The sequence below is a fragment of the Stegodyphus dumicola genome, chromosome 9 (genome assembly GCF_044657685.1).
Source record: "Stegodyphus dumicola isolate Sdum_Otavi_A_Nest chromosome 9, ASM4465768v1".
NCBI lineage: Eukaryota > Metazoa > Arthropoda > Arachnida > Araneae > Eresidae > Stegodyphus > Stegodyphus dumicola.
This window is the reverse complement of record NC_140776.1, coordinates 121,948,961-121,971,925: the sequence shown is the minus strand read 5'-3', so window position 1 is coordinate 121,971,925 and position 22,965 is coordinate 121,948,961.

The following is a 22,965-nucleotide window of genomic DNA, read 5'->3' as shown; positions in this document are numbered from 1 at the left end:
TTGCGAAATTTCTTTTGATCTGGATAAAAAAAAAAAAAAAAAACCATTTACATTCAGTATAAATTTTACCCACTGCATTTGTATCTTATTATTAAACAATGTTATAAAAATAAAAAGATTTTTTTTTATAAGAACGATTAATTATTTCTCCTTGTAGGATTCCCCACTGTGTAGTTCAAAGTTACAGTTGAGAGTGAAGAATCTTAAGAACTAGTAAGAGAATAATCGATTGAGTTCGTGTACAGGAAACAACAAGATAGGAGGGTAAAATAACCCTTTATTATTCCAATCAAGTGCAACAAACTCCGTCTTGGAGTTGTACAATAAAGCCGACACTTGGGCTTGAACTCAAGAGACTAAGAATTAAACTAAACTAATCTTAACTAAAGATATATAGCCGAAGCTATCCAAATTCTAACAGAGTTGGCCCCTTAACGCTAACTGACTGCGAAGCTATCAAGGGCTTAAAGTACGGCCGAACGTAATAATAGCTCACGAGAGAGTAGCCTAAAAAGGCGGACGCGTGCAGCCAGAATATCTGGTATCTCTCTCACTAACACTATAGAACTTCGCGGTTATATACCGCTCTTCCTCATTAGCATTCAGACGTGCTTCTAAAGCTACATTCTAGCCGGAAGTTGTAAGTTGAAGTAAGAATCGATAGGAAAGAAAGTTTAACTCAAAATTTAACTGTTAATAAAATTAACGTAATCCTTACACCCTTATTTTACTTCAACAAATTTAATATAAAAATAGGAAACATATAAATAGGTAATTTCACAGCATATTAATTCGAAAAATGCAAAAGCTTGTTTATGAACTGTTCATAACGTTTCTGTAAATTATGCTTTACCCTTAATCCTTAGACTCAGAAGACATCCTTCACTGGAAGAGAACTTTTCTCTGCAAAATTTAAAATAAAGCAAAAAAGTAACCCTAATTTTTCGTAAATGTTCTCAGAAAGTGTAGAGAAAAGAAACTGCGCAGTAAACATTTTGCTCCTGAAGAAGAGGAATCAGCGTCTGATCACTCAAAATCGATACAATTATTGAATATCTAAGTGAAACTAAGGTTGTTTATATTTTCCTAATTTTAAACGGTTGACTAAAATCAAAACATAGCTCCTTGGCAACTTAATCCCTTGTTTGGAGAAATTTTTCTGTGATTTGGCAATTTTTATAATGTACAGGGCGGTTATAATTAAAGAGCCACTTTGAAATGGTCATAAGGGGAAAACTGCTGGACCAAATGTTATCAAACTTTGTAATCTTTTAAAGGAGGTCATGAGAATTTGTTTTTTGAAAACAAAAATCAGAAACTCTTCACTAGGGGGAGAAACGGCGCTGTATGCAATATTGTTAAAAGTAATAAGACATGAAGACATCGGTTTAAAATGGATTTAATCGTTTCTGAAACGTGTTACAAGGCATGTTCAATGTGTCGTCCACCATTTTCCGAGAGCAAGTTAAATCGTATTACTGCATTCTCAACTCTTATCAGGAGGAATGTTACGGACATGTTAGTGTATCGCATCTTTCAATTGTGCAAAATTGGTTAGATTATTTGCATGAATCATTTGCTTCTTTCTGCCGTAAGCCAAATACAAGCCATTGCGATTTTGCCTTATCCCATAAACAGTTTCGTTTTAGAAACGACTAAAAACGTTTTAAACAGACATCTTCACGTCTTAGGGCCGAATTCAGTCTTCAAAAATCACAATTAGCGACCTGCAAGAAAACGATTTAGGGAGTGTGCACACTTTTGCGAGTGATTTACGATCTCATATTTTCTAATCGCTAATTTGTGGTTTTCAGAGACGAATTTCTCCGTTACGTGGATGGCGCACTGGACTTTTATCGCCCTTAACGCATTTAAATGGTAATTTTTAGGTCAATGTTTTTTATACAATATGTTAAACCCATGTAACAAAAGGTTAATTTAGGTTCCGACCGTTATTTCGTTTAACAATATTGCATACAGCGTCATTTTCGCCTGGTGGCGAGTTTTTTAACTTTCTTTTTTTTTTCGGGGGGGGGGGAGAATAAATTTCCATGACCTTCTTTAGATGATTACCAAGTTTGATAGCATTTGGTCCAGTAGTTTTCCGTTTATTACCATTTGTAAATGGAACTTTAATTATAACACCCTAGTAAAATCTGTCCTTATTTGGTGATTTGACTTCATTTTTATTCTATATTGTAGAATAAAATTTTGATTACAGTAAGCATTTTTTGCACATACATTTTCCATTTTTTCGTATATAAACGAGCGGGACTTTGGATAACAGTATCCGAAAAAGGATAACATTAACCGAGATCAAATTAAGCGGCGTCTACTGTAACACGCTAACTTGTATTTTACAGTTTGAAAAACAGCCATTACGGTGACAAATCGATTACTTTATCGATTGACAAATGGCGGCTAATGTTCATAGAATGCAAATGAAGTTTAATTAAGCTTGAACGCATGTTCATCAAATTTACACAGCCCTTTCCGTTCCGAAAGAACGAATAATAATTACGTCCAGAGAAAGGCAGTTCTAATCACTTGCAAAAATGACCCACAAAAACTGTAAAATAGGTAATTCGATCCATAAAATTCTGTATGGCATGATGAATAAGCTTGGGGACCATTGCTAGATTTCAGATGATGTGTAGCTTGAATTTTATGCGTATTTTCATTTTATTTTATTTATTTATGTTTTTTTCCGACACTAATAATTCTCACATTTGTTTCTTGGAAGTGGAAACAAAATAGCTTTTAGAATGAGATAAAAATATCTGTGTTTAGTAGGCATGTTTGTTGTTTAAGAGAAAGATGTTTTATTTACAAGTATTATCCAAACCTATTTTCAAACAAAAGAAAGAAAAAAGTTCTGAAACGATTCAGATTTAACGTCGCACCAGAGGATTTGTTAAGGTTTTACATGCTCTCGTTGAGCATCTCAAGTTACCAATTTGCTCTTGGACTCACTCCTGCTAGCACAAAATTTTCCGTTCTTTTTACCTTTATTATTAAGTATCACTTTCTTCGTATTTACCTTACATAAAATTCAACAGCAAAATCGCAAAATATTTTGAAAAAATAAATAAATAAAATAAAAAATATATAAAAAATGGTTTTTTAAAAAAATCTGAAAGCTTTCAGTTCAACAGCAATATCCCAAAATATTTAAAGGAGCATATCTTTAGAATTTCCGATACACAGTCTCGCGCGCTAAGAGAGAAAAATGGTTTCTTTTTTTTTTTCCCTTCGGTACAGTGCTGCCATTGTTCGCTTTGAAATCGTCTAATCAAAAACTCATAAATGCTTTACAAAATATAAAATAGATAATAAAACAAATTTCAAATTCCATGGACTTCCAGATGCAAATATTCGGTCGGAGACGTACGTTATTCAAAAGGTACCGTTGTTTTATCACAGTTCGAGAAACATACATGCATTTATGCAGATTCTTCATTACTTAATTTCGTTAAATATAATACAGAGCTCTAGTATTTGGTGGCAACAATTTAAAAAGTAATTCGCAGTTTATATAGTGAATCCACGCAAATATTTTTATAGTGAATACACGCAAAATGCCAAAACGAAATTAATAGCCCTTCTAAGCAAATTACCCCTTTGCCTCCCTCCCTCCCAAAAAAGCATATCTTCAGAATTCCCGATATAGTTTTTGGGGTTTCCATACATTTTCTTTATATATGTACATATTCGCTATATTAATTCTTTGAAAAGCAGCCGCTCCAGCGGTTAGCTGCCTAAAACAGTTAGCATGAAAAAGAAAAAAGTGTATAATGATTTCAAGAAGTTCCGCTAGTGTCATTTCATAAAAATATTTAATACCTGTATTTCTAATTACTTTTTTTGCTACGCAGTTAAGAAAGATTAAACTTGAAAGTTAAATATCTACGCTTTACAGAATGGCAACGCGCTGGTGAGTGAAGATAATATGCATTCTTTTTGAGGCAGCGGCAACACGTTGCTTTCAAATAGCCGAATTTTTAGATTAAAGTCATAGAGATATAATTATTATAATAAATCGTGCATTGTGCAATAATTAGTGCTAACCAGAAAATAGGCAACAGGCATGAGAATGGAAGAAAAGCACGATAATTATTATCGTAATTGTTATTTTTATATTCAGAATACACAGTGTTGTTTCCAATCTGGGCATCAATGACACCATAAACCTCCTTTTTTTTTAAGTATAAAATAATGAAGATGAACTTTTAAATGCTTGAACTACTTTCTTCATAAGCATAGAATATAATATATTACACAGAACTGAAATACTAATATAGTTCTATTTTTACGTGCATCCAAACTGTAGCCATTCACTAGCTACTAAATACTAAATGTTAAATGTTGCCACTTACAAATCACTAAATACTAAATGTTATATATTCTTTTCTTTGAAGTCTTCAAAAAATTTTAGAGTCCAAAGGTCTAACCGGCTATATCTGACCGACTTTCTAGTTATTCTCCCGCTTTTAGTTCTTTACTCACTGTGGTGTCTGAATTAGCGGAGTTCGGTAGTTGATCTTCTACGCTTTGCTCATGCGAATTCTGGGATCGTAATTTTTGGTGGTGCGGTTCCGCACGCTAAACTAGATGTCGCTATCCTCATGCTAGACGTGTGGAAAGCTTTCGACTGAGTCTGACATGAAGGATTGATCTCCAAACTGAATTTGATTTTACTTGAGAACTTTTCCTCATCATTCACTCCTTTATTTCTAACAGCATATTCAGAATATCCGTTGATGATGCGCTTTCCAAAAAATAACTATGCAAACAGGCCTGCCTCAGACCTCAATTGGCCCCATACTTTATCTATTTTATATAGTAGCTTTCCCCCCTTTTCTATACAAAATAGTAGCTATGTTAGTATGTTACGCTGACGATACTACCCTAGCAGTTAAATCAGCTAACAGTAATGATGCTATCAAGGAACTCCAAGTTCACATCCCAGTTATTGAAGAATGGTGCAAGCAATGGAAGGTGTATATTAACACACAAAAATCAAAACTACTTATCATCAGACGCAGGAAATGTAACATGGCTATTAAAAATAATCTTCACCTCTTCAGTGAAGCAGTACCGATTATTAAACAAGCTCGATGTTTAGGAATCATCCTTAGTAATACCTGGTAGTTTAATATTCAGCATGTGCGAAAGCTTTAAAAAGGATGAAATGCCCATACACGATTATAGAAAAACACTTAAAACTGGATTTCACTAAAAACAGACTGATCTACGTTTCAACATTCGACTGATTATGCCCCACACCTCCACAGACTGGGCTGCCGCTACTCAAGCGAATATTAAATAACTTCAGAGTAAAATCGCTACCTCCGGATAATCACGAACGCTCATTACTTTGTGATTAATAAACTTGTGCACGAGGCGCTGCACATTGATCCTATCCATGTATTTCTGCATAAATCAAATGAAAAATTCTTTAACAACGCTTAGGACTGCGAGATCATGCATTATAAAGATCATCATCTTAAACCGTATGCAGCTGATTTTCTCATGGATAATCAGAATTTCTTCATCTAATGCTGCTCATATCCGTAAATATTTGCATTTCTGCAATCTAGGATGTTATGAACTACCATGATTTTCAAAATCAAGCAGTATTTCTTAGATCCAGCACTTGGGTGGGTGATCATCCATGTGACCTCCTCTTCGATTCTATGCTTTAGCGAACTCAAGCTATGAAGTTTGCATAGTGTACATATATATATATATATATATATATATATTAAAAAGCTAGATAGTAATTACTATATAAAATTAAAATGCTATATATATATATATATATAATTGATTTTATTTTAATATTATCTACTGCACTGTTACTACAAGGGCGAAGCCTCCAGCTCCCCCGGCCGATGATTCAGCCACAAAGCCTTTAGAGGCCAGCCCGATTTATTTTACCTGCATTAATTCCTTTTTATTATTTTGACGGACTGCATTTTATTTTCTATACGCAAGTAGCACTTCTTAGAGTCCCCACCTGCTTGATGACCGAGTCACATGAATTTCGAATTCTTACTTTTACACTAGCTGCTCGATTTTTTAATGTACTTTGCACGCTACAAAATTATATATACCTTAATGACTAACACCTGCATCATATATCATGACTTTTCTTTATGTATTTGCATATTTTGTAATTTTTCTGCTTTAGCATTGTAATATCGTAGCTAAATTGGAATTCCTTGAAGACCAGAATATTGAGGAACTGTGTAGCAACTTATCGCAGAGTTCTACTAAGTCCAAAGAAGGGTTAAAGTTACCCTTTATTCTAACTCACAATAAATGAACAGATAGCCTCTTCTCGGGCTTACAGTAAGCCTCCACTCGAGCTTTAACTCGATAGAAAATAAGAAGCTATCTAATACTAATTAAAATAAAACCAGCCGAAGCTGCACTGAATTAACTAACAGAGTTGGTCCTTATTTAAGATCACAGTCGGATACTACCAGGCACATAACAATACGGCCGAATAGTAACAAGCTTATATTTTTAGAATTAACGTGGCCGGAAGGCGGGACACTCTCTCCTAACGTTCTTCTTTTAAAGTGATCCAGGCTTCAGATAAATACTTGTTTCTTCCTCATTTTCATAAAACGTAATCCTGAAAACTCATTCTAGCATGGAAACGTAGGTGGGAAACCAGAAAGTAACGAAAAGGCTTTTTGAAAAATAAACTATTAGAAAATTAAAATAAACCCCTACAACTTTAGAAAACTACTCACCCAATCAGATGTCATTTCATATTCACATGACAACTGGTCACACCTTCCTCCACATCTAAGACCTCATCCGCCTGGATTTACATATGGAACCACATAATTCAAAAGGCCCGTTGACGCAACTACTTTCGTATTCCCATTTTGTGCTCCCACTTTTCTAATAATAACCAGTACGCTGGCAGGCTTTCTCACAGCATCAGTAAACAGATTAACGATAGAAATAGGCTAGAAAAAGATGGCATCTTACGTGGAAACCGCATGTTAAAAAAAAAATTAATAAGCTGATCAAAAAGATTAAAAAGAGCATCGGTCTTCATAAAAATGAGCTTGGGGAGAAAAACGTCGGAGTCTCAACCCTATGGATGGTTCACTCTGGTCTTTCACTAAAAATCTCAAACGAAATTATGTATGCGAGGCTCATTTTACAGATAACAGTATTGCTCTTACTATCAAGGATAAAGTCCTCGTTCTGGCTGATCACCTCGAGAGGCAATTTATGCCGAATATTGTTCTAAAGGACATCAACTTCGTGTACGATGCATGTTATTTTGTTCGTGACTGACCAAATGCGCGAACCGTCAGAAATCAGACTGAGTTCACTTCTCCGGCCGGAATTAAAGATTTGATCAAGCGCTTGAAAATTAGGAAAGCTCCTGTTCATGATGTCATTATAAGGTTAGCAACACTGCCATTAAAATTTTACCTGTAATTATCATCACTAAGTATGTTAGTATTGTAAATTCTTGCCTCAGCAATTCTTATACTTTCCCCGAAAATGGAAATATGCCAAAGTCATTCTTCATCCCAAGCCCGGAGAAGACACTAAAGACAGGACTGTTAGAGACCTATATGTCTTCTCTCTGGTCTTGGTAAAATATATAAAAGGGTTATCCTGGAAAGACTAAAAACCCTATCTTGATCTCCTAACGCCAGAGCAATTCGGGTTTAAGAAAAGAAAAAATTATCTACCACAAAGCAACTTGTCAGACTTCTGGGAATTTTGCAGTACCGCCCTACACAGCAGACAGAATGCTGCTATATTTTTGTTAGACGTGGAGAAAGCTTTCAACCTGGCATGAGCCTATTTATAAATTAATTAATCTCTACTTTTTACTGGTACAGAAATTATTCTGCTTATTATTTCCTTTATCACCAATAGAAGATTCTCTGTGACCATAGGAAACGAGGCCTCAGACATCCGATTCATTAATGCTAGCGTCCCGCAAGGATCAATTTTAGGTTCTAAGCTTTATTTATTTCATGAGGCGGGCATCCCAAGAACACATACGGACAGCAACCACTTTTTGGGTTGCTATCCGGACGATATCGCATTAGCCGTAAAGTCCGCCAATGCGAATCACGCAGTAAAAAAGCTACAAAGTATTATACCTAATGTCGAGGAGTGGTGTACTACATGGAGAATTTCCATCAATAAGTCTCAACTACTCTTAGTGCGGTGAAAACATATAAATACTCAACTTAAAAGAAAACTATTCCTCTTTGGTGAAGACATTCCCCAGGCACGAAACGCCAGGTATCTTGGGGTGATACTGAATGAGTAACTGAATTGGGTTGATCAAATCACTAGTATTAGAAGAAAGGCTTTCGGAGTAATTAATAGCTTAACTAAGCTTATCGCGAAATATTCTAACCCAGATTTTTTAAGAAAGAAAAAACTGATTTATACCACTATTGTTAGGCCAATTATTAAAGTACGCTTCGCCTGCCTGGAAGACCGCTATAAAAAAGGAAATCAGAATGTTACAACTTATTGAAAATAGGTTCATTCGAATTATAACTAATGCGCACTTTTATGTGAGGAATAAAACAATAAACACTAATCGTGATCTCAAAATTGAGACTTTAGGTGATTCCTTGAACAGAAATTTCTGTGGCAAAGCAATCAACTGCAAACATCTTAATTCCTTCAACTTATTCAGTTACAAAATTCTAGTTGAGGACTGTGAGATCCGCCCATTAGCAGCTCACCTCATCCCTGACTCAAATATCAACACCTGATTTCTTTGAGCTGTACATTGTTAAATTTTGTAACTATACACTATTATAATAAAGTTCTTTTGCAGCCTGTTTTCTTGTCTCCTGTTCATCCACTACATGCTACATTGACGACAATTACATGGTTTACGTTACAACTCAGCCTTGCCAACCCATCTTCTTTATGTTGTACCTTGTGATATGAAGCTCAGAGACGCATGCTCTGTCCTTTCCCCTCCTCTTCCCCCTGGAATTCCACGGTGCAGACAGTTTCACGTTATGCCCCAAGTGGCACTATTACATCGAGCCGGACCAAGTGCCCAGTCGTGCGGTATTTGCGGCGTTATCGAAACAGCCAGTCAGTCAACTACATTCATGTCCATAAATTAAGGATAATTCGGAGTCACGCGGAAATCGACATCTAAAATAAATATATCACCTGTAAAATCACTACACACATCTTCAAGAATCATATGCAAATTTCAGGAAGTAACAGATGACACCGATGGTACGTCACAATGACAAGAGTGTAAGAGAGCGATATATAAGGAATACAAGCAAAGATGTATAATTGTTCGCAGGCGCTTTATAAGCATTTCAGTGCAATAACCGAATAGTTATGACACAAAGAACGCATTTGGATAATTTTTTACGTGGTAGAATTATCGGCCGTCTGGAATGTGAGCGTACCCAACTGGAAGTATCACACGAACTTGGAATTGCCCAGAGTGTCATCTCCAGGCTTTGGCAACGATTCCAAGATGATGGTAATGTGAGTAGACGTTACAGCACAGGTCGCCCCAGAGTTACAACGCCGAATGAGGACCTGTTTTTGGCAGTTACTGCCAAAAGAAACAGGCGTAGCACAGCCTCAGACCTGTCTCGTCAGCTCTCTTCAGCCACTGGGTACGACAATTTCAAGGCAGACCGTGTACAGACGCTTAGGGCAGATTGGTCTATATGCTATGCGTTTCACTTTTACTGCAACTCACTGTCGCCTACGGTTAGCCTGGAGTAGAGAGCATGCACTGTGGACACCGCAACAGTGGGCTTGTGTGATGTTTTCCGACGAGTCCAGGTTTATCTTGCAGTCTGATTCTCGCCGGACTTTTATATGGAGAGCTCCAGGTACCCGTTACCAGGAAGAAAACATCATTGAACGACACCGTTACGGTAGTGCAGGAGTGCTTGTTTGGGGTGGAATTATTCTGGGTTGCAGAACTGATCTGCATGTTCAAATTTGAACCATGAGGAGTCAAATCTATCGGGACGTCATTCTGGAACAACATGTACGTTTGTTTCGGCGTGCCATGGGCGCACAATTTGCGTTTATGGATAACAACGCCCGTCCTCACCGCGCAAACATCGTAAGCGAATGCCTTCAATCGGAGGATATCACCCGTATGGACTGGCTAGCATTCTCACCGGACTTGAATCCAGTAAAGCACGTGTGGGACATGCTTGGCCGACGAGTTGCAGCCGGTCAACCTCCTCCTACATGTCTACCGGAACTTCGGAGAGCATTGCTTTTTGAGTGGTGTAATATCCCCAAAGATCAGATCGATAATTTAATACTCAGCATGCCTAGGTGTTGTACGGACTGTATTGCATCGTCTGAGAGACATACAATGTATTAACAATCATACCAACCATGTAATATTGGTTTTTTGTAAATAGGTTTTTTTTTTTTTTTGTAATTTGCTCCAGGGAGAAAAAATCGCTAATTTTTTTAATAATATCAAACATACAGCATCTTTTTTTTGCTCTTTACCTTTTGTTTAATAAATAAGCTTTACAAATAAGTCAAATTTGTTTTGCTTCTAACTCTTCCTTTGCCTGTTTTTGCATTATCCTTAATTTATGGACATGAGTGTACTTTCGATAGCCTGAACACTCCGTGCGTAACACACGATAATCGCAGCGATCAGCGACATTTGGAATTGGAGAGGGAATCAGATGCACCAGCTTTTGCGCGAATGCTGTCGCTACAAAATCCAGCGTCATCATGAACCGCCGATTTTCTGAAGCAGAGCGAGCATTTAAAAAAATGGCGGAAGATGACGATTGGTTAGCTAACATTTTCTGAACTGACGAAGCACATTTCACGCTCTGAGGGTCTGTCAACTCCCACAACTGCAGAATTAGGGCTAACGAAAATCCTAGAACTGCCATAGAAATCGCGTTGCATGAACAGAAAGTCACGGTGTGGTGTGGATACCACATCACTTATGATCGGACTCTTTTTTTAAATGCTTGGTTCTGCTTTTTAAACTGTCGGGGCGACGGGTGCGAGGTACCCCAATATGTTAGAGAATCGTATCATCCTTAGTCTGGCTGATAAAGACTTGCTGGAATTACGACTTTTATGAAGGATGGCGCTCCACGTCATATTGTTACACGTGTGAAAGATCTCTTGTGCACATCATTTGGTGAGAATTGCAAGCTGAGCCGCCATTTCCGTCATGCTCTCCCGATCTCAACCGATCCCAATCCGTGTTATTATTGGTTGTGGAGTTACCTGAAGTTGCAAGTCTACCGCAATCGATCGGCCTCATTAGTGATGCTAAAAGACAACACTCGATGACAGTTTCTCACCATACGTATTGTGCTGTACCGTGATGTTCACAAAATTATCCCTCGACTACAGGCATTGTTAATAAATGACGGCCGACATGCTGACCATTTGTTGTAAAGAACATCATCTTCGCTAAAAATCAATTTGTATGCTAATTATTGTTTTTGTTATGAAGTGAAACACCATCTGTTGGCCATTTCTTTCACTTTTTTTATTTCAATAAAACCCCATGTCATTTAAAGCATATGTGTCAATGTTTATCTCTCTACTTACATTATTCCGTGAATTATTTGATTTTACAAATGTTAACGGACTTTTGGGTCACTTTTTATATAAAAATGTTTGTTTATTTCTTTGTCTTTTACACAAATCTACAGTTTAATTCCGCTCTTTATGTAACTTCTCACACTCGATCTTCAAAAGGAAAGTCACTGTCTACATAAGATTTCTCAAAAACCAACCCATGGGGACCGCCCTCTTTATATACATGCATTTTACGCTAATTTAACGAACTTTCGATTGTAAATTCAAAGATTGCCACTCTGTAAAGCGTAAGATTTATATGTTTCAGATTTAATAAGAAAAACTCGGCGATATAAAAAAAAAGGTGTTGCCACTTGGGAAAACGTAATTATATTAATTGTCTCAAACATAATAAACAAACTCTGCTATTTAAGAGAAATGTGTTGCCACTGCCCAAATTAAAATATTTGAAAATATATTATCGTCTAGCAAAAGAGTACAATACTTGATTTTTCATACTTTAATGCGCACCTTATTTGCTTTTCGAAAGTAAATTTCTAGTAGTCTCCTCAAAGCATTACTTTCTCTGTGAAATCAATTATGTCACCAAAACGAAAATCGATTGCTCGATCTACATACACCTCAAGGACGAAAGAAAAAGGCAACATGAGCTTCAGAAACAAACGAGCAACGGGGAGCAAGACTGGAGAACGTCTGAATACGTACTTCCGATTTATTCGTGTACCAAAAACAAAAAATATTGTGTATCCAAAAGCACTTTAATAAATAGAACTTAAAAACAAGCACTTTCTTCCCTTTAAGTAGCACTGCAACGCATGCTGACTAACAGCTAGTGTGTAGGATAATTTGAAGTTTAAACATATATTAAGGTATTTATTGTCACTCTGGTGCTGATGCCACAAACCGTTTTGGAATAAAAAATATATGCTTGTAGAAATTAACATGCTTCATCAATTAGTATTACCATATCTATCATTTGAACAGTATTGCCACTTCTCGCTTTCAAACTGCTGAGACTGTTAAACAAAAATTCGTTAAATTTGTACAAAATATGAAATAAATCAAAACAGATTCGAAATTGAAAGTTCAGGTTGTGGAGGTGTCTATGTTCGGGCGTAGGACTACGTGTGTGAAAAATTCGGTGGCTCTAGGTGCCGTCTTTTTCCCACAGTACAAGGAACATACATAGTATATGCATACAGATTCTTCATTATTTCAATTTTTTAAGATATACTGGCAAAAAAATTTAGTGGCAACAATTTGATAAGTGATTCGCACATAAAGTGATACGGACTAAAATGTTCCAGACTAATAGCACCTTTGTTGCTAATAAATGATACTTTAAAATACTTTTATTTATCTCTTGAGTCCGTGAATACGCTGATAGTATTATGCTTATTTTGCCGCGTTAGAGAATAGAACATGCATTCCCTTAGCTCACTAATGCCAAAGTTGCTTTTTAAGGGACGTGTTCAAAAGGCTATCGATCGGCAAGCTCGGCCTTTCATAAAGAAAGCGTTCTTTTTACCATTTTTCAGCTCCTCCACGACGGTGAGCAGGGAAAGAAACGAGAGACGAGATCGATCGTTTGAGTCACGAGTGATTCCTAAATCTTCAGTCCACGTGACAGCCAAGTGATTACTTCATCTGTCTTCGTAGCAGTTTATTAGATGACAACGGATTTTGTTTCTAGAAGCTATTTTAGCACAGAAATTTGAGAAAAACGTTCTGTTATTTGTGTAAGAAAAAGATATTATTTAATACTCAGGCCTACTTAGTTGCGACATACCTGGCAACCTTGTAATGTGGTTAATCATAGAGAAAAACTAATTTACTGTATTAAACTAATAACTGTATTTAAGATACGCATTTATATTTCGCTGATGGGTGCATATTTTTGCTTTTTCGTGTAAAGCAGTGCTTCTGAAACCTTTTTTTCATTCATGATCCCTTTCTATAATCGAGATTTTTTTCACGACCCCAGATATTAAATATACGATGAAGATAAAAATAGAAATATTTTCCCATACATATGAGAAGAAGTAATTTTAGAATTTCTTTTAAATATTTATGAAATTAATGAAAGGGAATCATATTTTAATGAGATGGATATGCTTGTTTTTTGTTGCATAAGAAATCTTGATACAATATTTGACACTGATAATCAAAAGCTTTATAAATTCCACTTTGGTTTTATATGGCACGTGATTAACCTCATTGATGTCAAGGCTTTTGAATCAAGGCTTAAGAAGCTTTTGAATCCAAGATGATATTTTGCAATCAGAATTCATCTAAAGTATTTCCAAAAGTATGTTTAAGTGATGTTTAATAATCTTTGCATTTCAACAAATTACATTTTCATTTGTAAAATTATCGATAACAGAAAACATTTCGAAACATTTATTATCCACTCTATAGTTCCAAATGTTCGTCTTTTTAATAAAATGTTTTCTTTTTTTTTCCTGCAAGAGCCTCTCGATGGATTAGGCAGTATATAAAAGTTACATGACGGTTACCAGCAGCTTTAACAAATGATTTAAAACCGATATTTTTGTCCATCATCGCTTTTGTACTATCTGTGCATATTCCAATTCAATTTTTTCATTCTAAACCTTCAATGTAAAAAATTCGTCAAGTATGCTATATATTGTTACGTTTTTCTTTTCTTCTGACAACAGTTGTTACGTTATTTTCTTCCCTTACGTTCGTACGGGGTTTGTATGGATTTGGAGTGAATAACGACGACATTTAATGAAGTATCGAAACACACTTTATTTAACCAATATTAATCAGGACAGCTCCAATAACACATTTTACAGTCGTCGAAGATCTACTATAAACACGCTGGAACAATCAGCGGCACAGCGCTGTCAGGCAATAACGGTGGAGATAGCTTCACTGCAAAGCGCCAGAGTACAGCTTCCAACTCTGTTTGGTCGTTCTCGGAACTCCACGTACTCTCGAGACTCTCCACGCGACGCACTCGACGATACACAAGAGTATAGCTCTCGACTCAGTACAGTCTAAGACAAAATTCGACGATGCACTCGATGACCAACTCGGCGCTAGACTTCGAGACACTCGCTCAATGACTGACTATCAGCTCGCTAGACGAGGCACACACATTCGCCCTCTCGATGAAGCACTCACTAACTCTCCGCGTAACAGCAGGGTTTATATAGCTTTTAACTGGTGTTCGAGAACATTCTGGGCTAAACCGGTAAGAATTCGTTCCAGAAGCTTTTTCCAACCGTCCATGGTATATCGCCAATTTTGTCGCCAAATGGGAGGTTTATCGCAAAATGTGGCAACCCTGACTTACCTTGCCATTTTATGGCAACCCTAAAACTGCTTTGCGGGGAAGCCATCTTACCGCGCCTATACATTTCGTAACAATATATTTGCCACTCTCCTATACAAAATAATAGTTCATCATCGATATATTTCTAATAAATGTATCTCACATTTACTAACTCTGAGCCTAACACGACAAATATTGTGGTATTTCGGGCTTTTGAAATATCCATTATTCGTCCAACTGACTTGTAAATTTTAGGCTTTCCTACTGTCTAGTAATAAGCTGTTAAAGTTGGTCGTTGTTAATTTCAGAAATTCTTACGTCATGGTTGTTGAAATTAAAGCCAAATAAGAGAAATGTCGTATCGCATTTTCTTTTTCGCATCTTAGATTCCTCATTCTGATTACTAGATCCTGCTATCACGTTTGTTATTTAGGTTCAACAATTTATCCATGGATTAAAAAAAAAAAATCATCATATCGTTGGGTACGTACGTATTTTTATCATATTGTTGCGTACGTAATGCACTCATGTCCAAAAATTAAGGATAATGCAAAATCAGGCAAAGGAAGAGTTAGAAGCAAAACAAATTTGATTTATTTGTAAAGCTTATTTATTAAACAAAAGGTAAAGAGCAAAAAAAGATGCTATATGTTTGATATTATCAAAAAAATTAGCGATTTTTTCTCCCTGGAGCAAATTACAAAAAAAAAAAAAAAAAAAAAAAAAAAAAACATATTTACAAAAAACCAATATTACATGGTTGGTATGATTGTTAATACATTGTATGTCTCCCAGACGATGCAATACAGTCCGTACAACGCCTAGGCATGCTGAGTATCAAATTATCGATCTGATTTTGGGGGATATTACACCACTCAAAAAGCAATACTCTCCGAAGTTCCGGTAGACATGTAGGAGGAGGTTGACGGGCTGCAACTCGTCGGCCAAGTACATCCCACACGTGCTCTACAGGATTCAAGTCCGGTGAGAATGCTGGCGAGTCCATACGTGTCATATCCTCCGATTGAAGGCATTCGCTTACGATGTTTGCAGGGTGAGAACGGGCGTTGTAATCCATAAACACAAATTGTGCGCCCATGGCGCCCCGAAACAAACGTACATGTTGTTCCAGAATGACGTCCCGATAGATTTGGCTTGTCATGGTTCCAATTTGAACACGTAGGTCAGTTCTGGAACCCAGAATAATTCCACCCCAAACGAGCACTCCTGCACCACCATAACGGTGTCGTTCAATGATGTTTTCTTGGTGGTAACGGGTACCTGGAGCTCTCCATATGAAAGTCCGGTGAGAATCAGACTGCAAGCTAAACCTGGTGTTGTCGGAAAACATCACACAAGCCCACTGTTGCGGTGTTCACAATGCATGCTCTCCAATCCAGGCTAACCGCTGGCGACAGTGAGTTGCAGTAAGTGGAACGCATCTGACAGGTCTACGAGCATATAGACCAATCTGCCCTAAGCGTCTGTACACGGTCTGCCTTGAAATTGTCGCACCAGTGGCTGAAGAGAGCTGACGAGATAGGTCTGAGGCTGTGCTCCGCCTGTTTCTTTTGGCAGTAACTGCCAAATAGCGGTCCTCCTTCGGCGTTGTAACTCTGGGGCGACCTGTGTTGTAACGTTTACTCATATTACCATCATCTTGGAATCATTGCCAAAGCCAGGAGATGACACTCTTCCAATTCCAAGTTCGTCTGATACTTCCAGTTGGGTACGCCCACATTCCAGACGGCCGTTATTCTACCACGTAAAAAAATCATCCAAATGCGTCCTTTGTGTCATAACTATTCGGTTATTTCACTGAAATGCTTATAAAGCGCAGGCGAACAATTTTACTCCTTTGCCTGTATTCCTTATATATCACTCTCTTACACTTTCGTCATTGTGACGTACCATCGGTGTCATCTGGTTACTTCCTGAAATTTGCATATGATTTTTGAATATGTGTGTAGTGATTTTACAGGTAATATATTTATTTTAGAATTCGATTTCTGCGTGACTCCGAATTATCCTTAATTTATGGACATGAGTGTAGATTGAATGCACACAGGTCCGATGATAGGTTAAGAAAATTTATTTTATCAAATTAAACACTTCAAATTTCTGGAATGTTTCACAGAAATACTCGTACAGGTGTCCATAGTATCACACGCTACAATCAGCAGTTACGCTTCAAACAACTAAGAACGTTAAACACAACGCCATGCAAAGCGCATCTAAAGAGAAAGCAAACTCGGATATATCTCAATTCACGTGGAACTAACAAATCGCAACAACAATAACTAAGCAACTAACTAAAACAGCTGAACTCAGAGGCTCTCTCTCCAGGCTTTTATAGTTTTCAATCTGTCCCGAGATATTTCTAGTACTTTCTGCTTCTCGAAATTACTGGAAAGCAATACGAGAGTGGAATTAGGGTTACAACTAACACAGCGGTCAATTACATTTATTCAGTTACGATACTTATTACGGTGATACAAGGACTGGACCTAAATGCGCAAACTTTGCCGTCTTTTGAGGGTTTCTAGCAAAATTTGGCAACAAAAAAGTCCCCAGAACCGTTGTCAGCTTGGCAATATCTCGCCAAATTACCAAGATACCCATTTACTCAATGTTAAATGCACTAGAATCTGTATTCTTACATAGCATAATAGGCATAGCTTTGTCTTAAAATTTGTTTAGCGCTACATTACGTAGAAAAATACAAAAAATTTATTTATAATTCTACTAAAATTACCTATCTAAGTACAAAATTCGTAGCAATATAAATAAAATAACATCTCATAATAATTATTCAAATAAATACCAACCTTCGTGGAGCAAAAATACAATATTGTATTGTTATTGTTCTTGCAATGTACATCTTGTTAAGATGAAACAGCAACAACTGTCTATACGACAAAGCGTTACCACAACGCTATTCGCAGCAGCGCCGACCTTAATCTCAACACACCTGTGTAACGCAGAGCGTTACATACTGTGAATTTGCCGCATACTTTGATTCTAAAGTAACTTCTTTGCTGAAACTGAAAAACGGTATTGTTATCATGAAGCCCTTAGTGGTAGCGACACCGCTATTATGATGCGCTTAGTGGTATTTTTCAGAATATAATATGTTGCTCGGCTTGGTCAGAATTACGATTTTATAATTGTGCTGTACAGAATATTAAAGCTATCATTGTTGCTTTAAATTATTATACCTGAATTAAATTTTCGCGCCCCCAACATTTTGCCTTGCGACTCACAGTTTAAGAAACGCTGGCGTGTAAAGAGTAAAAAGAATAATGCTAATAACTAACATAATTTCTATAATAACAAAATAGAAATACCATACTCTGTTAAACATTCGACATCTTTTATTTCCTTTTATTACGTGGATGCTGCATAGAACCGTGATATCCCATTTCGGATCTTCTCGATTCAGGCTTCCCCAGCCCTTCTGTAGGAGTTCCAGATGAGAATTTCTATTTTTAACATTTCATTATAGATGGTGAAGAGACTAAGGTGTATAAAGAACAGTTATTTCAGCCGAAAAGGAAGACATATTCTTTATTTGAATACTACATAGTAATTCTGTCGGGCACACAGTCCTAAAAAATCCATTTCCCTATATATGATTTTAAATTCTTTTCTACAACGAGTCACATATTTAAAAGTTTATCATATAACAAATCTATTTTATTAAAAAGTGTGACAGTAGCACCACTCAAGATTTTCATGATTCTTAGGGCACTATTTTTTTAATGCTGCAGATTTAATACTAGCCAAATAGTCAAAAGTTCTCATTTTTCTATTTCCGAGTGATTTTCTTTTAAATTTTTTATTTTCAATATTTTAATTTTAAAGACCTGGAATCCTGTTTCAAGAAAATAGTAATACTACATCGTACTCAAATTTAAAAAAGGTCTTATTTCCTGTATTAGGCATAATTACGAATGCCATTAATATTTGATCTAAGCAGTGTCTAAAGTTTTAAAAAGCGAAAAGTCATTGCGACATCACAGTCATGTGACATCTTATCGCGCTTCCGGATTTATCATTGACCGTGAAGAGGCTGAAATGGGAATCGTTTTTACCCACCTCCATCTACAGAGACTGAAATGGCACGATTTTTTAAAACATTTCAACTTAACAAAGCTTAAAATTGGATATAACCGCATAAAACTTTCTTAAATACAGTAAGACCCCGCTTAACGCTGTTTCGGTTTAGCGCTCTTTTATTTCAACCCGGGGATTCTCCGAAATATTATGCAGCGATAGGTTTCAAATACATATCCGAAAGAGTGTACTTGTATTTCTTGTTTGGTGCGGTATTGTACAGACATATTTTGAAGGGGTAAATGTGGAAGATGTCGAAGAAATAATTCAAGAAGCAGCGGCTAGTCTTTCTAATGATGAGCTCAAGGAATTAACTGAACAAGAAGAAAACAAAAATGTTGACAGCAGTGATTCAGAAGAAGAGCAAAAAGAACTTTCGATGGCGTTTGTAAAAAGGAGTTTGTCTACCATAACTGAAATAATGGATCAATTCATTGAAAATGATCCGAATTTGGACAGGAGCTCAAAAGTAAGGCGTGGTGTTAGAGATGCTCTATCCGTTTATGAAGAACTTTTAAGAGAACAACGCAAAAGAAAAAGGCAAACAACATTAGATGCTTTTGTCACAAAAAGGCAGAACACTGAAAACGCGGAAGGCTAACTAAATATGACTGAGAATTTTATTTATTTATTTTTTTTAAGAATATTCGTTTTGTTATTTATATTTTTTTTATTTTTGCAAGAAATAATAATGTGGTATTAATTTGGGCTTTAAGAAATAAATGTTTGGTTTTATTTTTATTAAAAAAACATACTTTTTAAATTTAATACCTAACCAATTTCCTAGCCATCTTCCCCTAACCCCAATATTTACATGTAAAGATAGCCTCGTTTAGCGCTGTTTCGCATTACGCTCTACTTTGATGGAACGTACCCCCCGCGTTAAGCGGGGTCTTACTGTATCGCGATCCCGAAGAAACGTTTCTAGCAATAACGGAAAAAGGCCGAAAAGAGCGGGGGGGGGGGGAGAAAAGAAAAGAAAAATCTGAAAAGATTTTAGATTTTAAAGTTCGCACCAGAGGGTTTATTAAACTTTTTCATATTATCGTTGCAGCTCGCAGTTTACGAGTCTGCTGTTGTTACGAGTCCCTTTTGCCATACATTTTTTAGTCCAGAAGGCTATTATTCTTGAATCTCATTTTTGTATGTAATATATTTTGTTAGAAACATCCATTGTTTCATCCATGGTCTGTATGAGGCAGATAGCATTGGAAGGAAGAACCATAAAACTGATTTCCGAGCATAAATTCTGCAGAGATTTTGGATATCTTGGAGCATTGCCTTTTAAATAACGCTTTAAACCGTAAATTTTTATCTTTACAATACTGCTTAACTGCCGGCACGAAATTAAACGTAAATTGATTTCCGAGCATAAATTCTGCAGAGATTTTTGATATCTTGTAGCACTCCTCTTTTTTTTTTAATTAGATTTCCAATTGACTGGAAACAATTATTTCCCTTTCAATGTTTAATGTTTTTTTTTAGTCCAAAGGGATTTGAATCCCGAAGGACTATTAGTTTCGTTTTGGCATTTTGCGTCGGACTCATAAATGTCGGTTCACTTTTCAAACTGCTGCCACAAAATGTTAGAGTCCTGCATTATATTTGAAGAAATTAAATAATGAAAAATCTGCATAAATGTATGTATATTTCTCGTATTGAAAACAACGGTACATAGAGTCATCGAATTTTGAATAACGTAATCCTCCAACGAATATGAGCATGTGGAAGACCAAATTTGAAATTTGAAATTTGTTTTATGATCGATTTCCTATTTTTTAAAACTTTGACGAATTTTTGATTAACAAACTCAAGGATTTCAAAGCGAGCAATGGCAACGTTGTGCAGAAAAAACATTTTTATTTCCAGCGCGTGAGTCTCTGTATCGGAAATTCTAAAGATATGCTCGTTTTAAAACTATTTTGCGATATTGCTGTTGCACTGGATCTTATGGTTTAAGTGCGAGGAACATGATATTTAATAAAGAAAGGTAACACACAAAATGTTAAAAAACGCCCCTTTGGACGTAATTTAAAATCTGAAACATTTCAGATTTTTTTTTTTTTTTTTTTTTTTTGCTTATAAATTAACACTGGTTTCAATTTTAAATTACCAGCTAAGTTTCCAACAATGTCAATCGGTTTTTTACAACGTTTATATACAGAGGCAAAGGTTTCTTCCTTCGATTAGCCACTTTTTTCCCGTACACCCGTCTCGTCTACATTAAATATTTGGCTAAGCGAATATTCTCCATCTACAATAATTTTGGACAATGAAAAAATAAGTTTCTCTGCAACACAAGCAGTGAATTTAATATTAACGTAAAGAATACCTCGCTTTAAATTTGTTGAACCAGGAAGTTCGTTAGAAACTTCTCTTAATCTAGTCTTCCAATCATCACAGCTATGCTTAAGAGTATATTATCTTAGAATATATGAAAAACTCAAAGAGACATTGTTGTGATGTTGATCAGCAATCGAAGATGAAGAAGATTCCTCCATTTCAACCATCACTTATGCCACGAAGATATATTTCCACAGTTTTGTATGTATTCCTTAATTTAATCGTTTCCCTGATTTTCCAGTTCGTAATTCTTTATTTAGTCTGGCAAAGACTGAAGCAAAGCTTCACCGCTTTATCTGATTATTACTATCTTTGTTCCCATCGTATAAAATTTATGAATCCTTAATTTCTTTATGTTTTTTTATCAACACATCAGATTCTCACTCATGTTTATAAATATATTTGAATATTAGAAAGAATAATATATTATTTTGGGCGAAATATTAGAACATAAAACAAATAAATTGGCAAAACACTCAACGCGTGCCACAAGGTAAGACTAAGCATGTTTAAAACAATATATACATTGGGCCCCCGTCAGTATGAACCTTATAAGAAATTTCTTATAACTTTTTAATTTAATTTTTTAAATATCAATAAAATCTTTTCTAAAACACTGAATTTTAAAAATGTGCTGAAGTCGAGTCCATCTATAACTTATTTAAACAGAGCCACAGCTAGAGTTTTGAGCGCCCGGGGATGGATGTAGCCCTTGCCCCACCCTACCAACGCCCCTGCATTTAATTAAAAAAAATCTGACGTGGACACAACATAACTTCCTTGTAACACGACTCATTTTTGCTGCACGTCATTTAAACTTGTTTCCCAGAATTACTCTAACTTAATTAACCGATACCTAAAGACGAGTTGAAAATGATATAAAAAAATGCAAATTTTGAAATTAAAAATCCCGTTTAATTGTTAGCGTACGGAAGCCAAACTTCTTATAATTTTATTTTTAACGAATATAAAACTTTCCCAACAATGCCATATTTTCTTCATTTAACACATTTTTGTAATTAGAAGTATATAATTACGACTAACGATTGCGAAAATAAAAGACGAGTAAGGGGGTTAGGTGTACATATTGTTACGTTTTCTTCTTCTTCTTTACGTTCGAAAGTACGGGTTCGTGCAGATTTGGAGTGAATAATGACAACAGCACTTGATGAAGTATCAAAACATACTTTATTGGCCAGTATTATTCAAGACAGCTCGAAAATCACGTTTTACAGTCGTCGAAGAACTATTGTAATCACGCTGATACAATCAGCGACAGAGACTCCAGGTTATCAGGCTATAATGTAGACAGCTTCACTGCAAAGCACCAGAGTATAGCTCCCGACTCTGCTCGGTCGTTCTCGGAACTCCACGTACTACCGAGACTTTCCACAATACAACTCGCGATGCACTCGACGACACACAGAGCACAGTTCCCGACTCCTCGGTTCAGTCGTTCCCGGAGCTCAACACTCTCTCTTGACGATGCCCTAACCGCGATATATTAAGAGACTCTTTCGGTGCACTCGACGACCAACTCGGCGATCGCTGACTAACTATCAGCTCGATGGACTCTCTAAATCCGCACAAACTGACTCTCTGCACTAACT